General features: G+C 34.8%; 1 pseudogene; it reads right to left on the minus strand.

Annotated features, from left to right (window-relative positions):
• Positions 1-275: 275 nt before the first annotated feature.
• LOC111812047 lies at positions 276-366 on the minus strand (annotated as a pseudogene).
• Positions 367-3,892: the final 3,526 nt, after the last annotated feature.

The raw sequence follows: 3,892 nt of genomic DNA on the forward strand, positions 1-3,892 counted from the left end.
GCCCCATTGTATAAACTGTCTTTTCACTTTTTTTGGTTATTTATATTTTTCATTATTACTTTTGCATTTTAAACACCGTATTGGAATTCTTAAATTAATTTCATTGAGAATCAAATAGCAAAGAGAAAGTTTCAAAACAGGTTATTAGGGCAGTTTCAATAATTGATGTATTGCATATTGTTGTCTTCGTAGTGGTTATTCATGATACAAGATTCAGACATGATATCCTGTCCAAAAACTATTAATCCAAATATTTCTTCTCATTGAATTAAGAGAAAAATATGGGATGCTTCATGAATTTGCATGTCATCCTTTTACAGGGGCCATGCTAATGTTCTCCGTATTGTTGCTTTTTTCCCCATTCCGCTTTTTGCCCCATTCCCATCACTCCCTTCAAGCCCTCTTCTCCTCTTTATTTACAAAAGCTTTGTTTCCACTTGCCCTCTATTCTTCTTTTCTTTACAAGCCCAGCTCTTTTGTTCCTTTCTTTTTTAAACAATTTTTTTAATTTTTTATTTATTATTTATTTTTTCCAAAATTTTTTGACATGCAAATAGCAATGAGACAGTTTCCAACAAAATTGGTAGGACGATTTCAATAAATAACACATTCCATACAACTTTTCAAGTGGTTAATTGCTGTACAACATGCGGACATGATACCTTATTCACAAACAGTATTAGAACAAATCCCTCTATTCATTAAGAGAATGTAACTATATATCTATCCTAACCATTTTGAATACACAGACACAAAATGGAAATTCATCTGTATCCCCTTTTTTTGTTAAGTTCCGTTATGTGAATATTATAGGTGTGTAAACTCAGCAAAATATCCTAAAAGAGTCCAGTAGTACATAATAATATTGGGTCTTCTGCTTCACTGGCAATGTCAGAAATTGTTGACCTGAGTCCCCTACAGCTCAACATAACAGCATGGCTTTACTTGTTATATTTTGATTTTATACTTTTCTGCTGAATGGTTAAGACTAAGGTAAAGCAGGACCTATGCAACAAGAGTTGCAGCTTTTGGGTCTGATAAGGTCAGTGAAATCCCCTCAGGATTTATCCTGAGATCCTGTACCTCAGATTGTACAACATTTCTCAGTGTCAGCCATGTGGATGAGTCATAGCTATTGCTTGGCCAGTGTGCCCTCTGTGAAAGCCTGAGAGAATGTTTTCTCTCCATGTGACTCTCCTTAGGCACACTCTACATCATCGATCACTTTCCTCTTTGGCCCCATAATCTCCTTGATCAGAAAATTTGGGACACTACCAAGTTGCATGGCATGACAGTACAAGTTCCCATATGTTCTGAGTATTAATTGAACTTGGAAGGCTAGGGCCAAAATGTTGGCTTTCCATGTGGTCCTCCTTTTTCTCTAATTTTGATCTGCAGACTTAGGCTGTTAACCATCCAGAAGAGAAGTTTATTACCATAAAACCTAGGCTGATAAGGTTAACCTCACTATCTGTCTGAATATTAAAAATCTTAGTGATAACATGGAACAGGTATTTTTCATCAAGAATTGATATATTGAACTTTATTTCCCTACACAATATGATGAGAAATCATTTAAAAATTAGAATATATTTTAAAAATAGGCATAACACATTGTATAATTCTTATGTTTACACATAATTCCAAAAATCTAACCATAAACAACTTTGAAGCAAGACAGTCCCACAACATTCCTTTTTCCTGTCTTTTGCCTTCATTCAACACTCCCTTCTTTTTAAACAATCATCTACCTGAAAGACAGCACAACAGCAACTGGCATGTCATGATAAGCAGCCCGTATTCAGAAGACCAGAATGACAGCCATTTCAAGCATGAAACTACAATTATAGATCACCATTTGCAGTGCAGTTGTTTAGTTAACAAGTATCAATATATATAGTTAGGGTGAGAATCTTTGCAACTGACTGCTAAATTCAAAAATCTTCTGGAGATTCTCAGGATCATTGCCTTGCTGATCTTGTACATATAAATATATGGCTTGTCAGTGTCATATTTCCTAGCTCTTCTCCTTTCCCTCTCTTGATTAGTTAGTCCTCGAGTTCCTGCTTTCCTTTTACTTGTATTATACTTTTCTATTTGTATTTCTTCTTTTGAGTTCTTATACTAGAGAAACTATATGACATTTACACATGTGCTTCTGATTTATTTCACTTATGAGTGTATCTTCAAGTGGCATCCACTTCAATATGAAGGCTTCGAGTTTTTCATTCTTTATAGCTGTGTAATACACCATTGTGTAAAAATACCACATCTTTTTCAACCATTCTTCAGGTGATGGGCATCTTGGTTGTTTCCAAGATTTGTCTATCACAAATTGTACTGCTATAAACATAGGCACACATATATCACTATGATATGATGTTTTCAGATCCTCTGGGAAAATTCCCAGTAGAGGAATAGCTGGTTTAAGTGGAATTCCCTGTCCAAATTTTCTAAGGAGTCTTCACACTGATTTCCATAATGGTTGCACCACTCTACACTCCCACCAGCAGTGGAGAAGGTTTCCTTTTTCCCCGCAGCCTCTCCAACATTTGTTGTTGGGTGATTTCTTTATGATATCCATTCTTTCTGGAGTGAGATGATATCTCAATATTGTTTTAATTTGCATTTCGAAGATAGTTAGTGATGTGGAGCATTTTTTCATATATTTATTCGCTTCTTTAATTTCATCCTCTAATAAACTGTTTTTTCACATTGGTTATCAGGTATTTGATGCACAAAATTTTAATTCTGACAAATCACAACTCTTTCATTTTATTGTTTATGCTTTCAGTGATATGTATATAATAGAGAGATATTTTATATATAAGATATATAAATATACATCATACATACTATAAAGTTCAAAATGAAGATTCACTTTTGGTTTAACATATGAATTTTAGTGATGAAAAATACCTTTTCCATGTTATGCCCAAGAAGTTTGATATTCTGACAGATAGTGAGGTTAAGCTTAACAGACTAGGTTGTATGGTTATTACAATAAGCTTCTCTTCTGGAAAATTAACAACTTAAGTTTGCAGACCAAAATTAGAGAAAAAGGAGGGCTGCAAGGACAGCACTAACCTTTCAAGGTCAGTGAGGACTCAGGACATATGAGAACTTGTACTGTAATGACATTTGACTCAATAGTGTCCCTAATTTTCTAATCAAGGAGATTATGGGGCCAAAGAGGAAAGTGATTGGTGATGTAGAGTGTGCCTAAGGAGAGTCTCATGGAGAGAAAACTTTCTTTCAGCCTTTCACAGGGAGCACGTTGGTCAAAAAATGACCATGACTCATCCACATGGCTGACACTGACAAAGGTTGTACAATCTGAGGTACAGGATCTCAGGATAAATCCTGAGGGGATTTGACTGACCTTATCAAATCCAAAAGCTACAACTCTTGTTGCATAGATCCTGATTTAACTTGGTCTTAACCATCCAGCAGAAAAGTATAAAATGGTGTACAATTGGTAAAGCCATGCTGTTATGGTGAGCTGTAGGGGACTCAGGTCAACAATTTCTGACACTGCCAGTCAATCAGAGGATCAAATACTACTATGGACTACTGCAGTCTTTTAGAAGATTTTGCTGAGTTAATACACCTATAATATCCAAATGACAGAACTAACCAAAGAAAGGGATATATAATGATTGTCCATGTTGTATTTGTGTATTCAAAATGGTTAACATAGATATATAGTTACATTCTCTTAAAGAATATTGGGATTTGTTGTAATAGTGTTTGTAAATAGGATATCATGTCTGCATCTTGTATAGCAAATAACCTCTAGGAAGACATTACGCAATGTGTTTATTATTGAAACTGTCCTACCAATTTGATTTGAATCTATCTCATTGCTATTTGTCTGTCAATAAAATTATGG

This window comes from Octodon degus, unplaced genomic scaffold (assembly GCF_000260255.1).
Source record: "Octodon degus isolate 3935 unplaced genomic scaffold, OctDeg1.0 scaffold00110, whole genome shotgun sequence".
NCBI lineage: Eukaryota > Metazoa > Chordata > Mammalia > Rodentia > Octodontidae > Octodon > Octodon degus.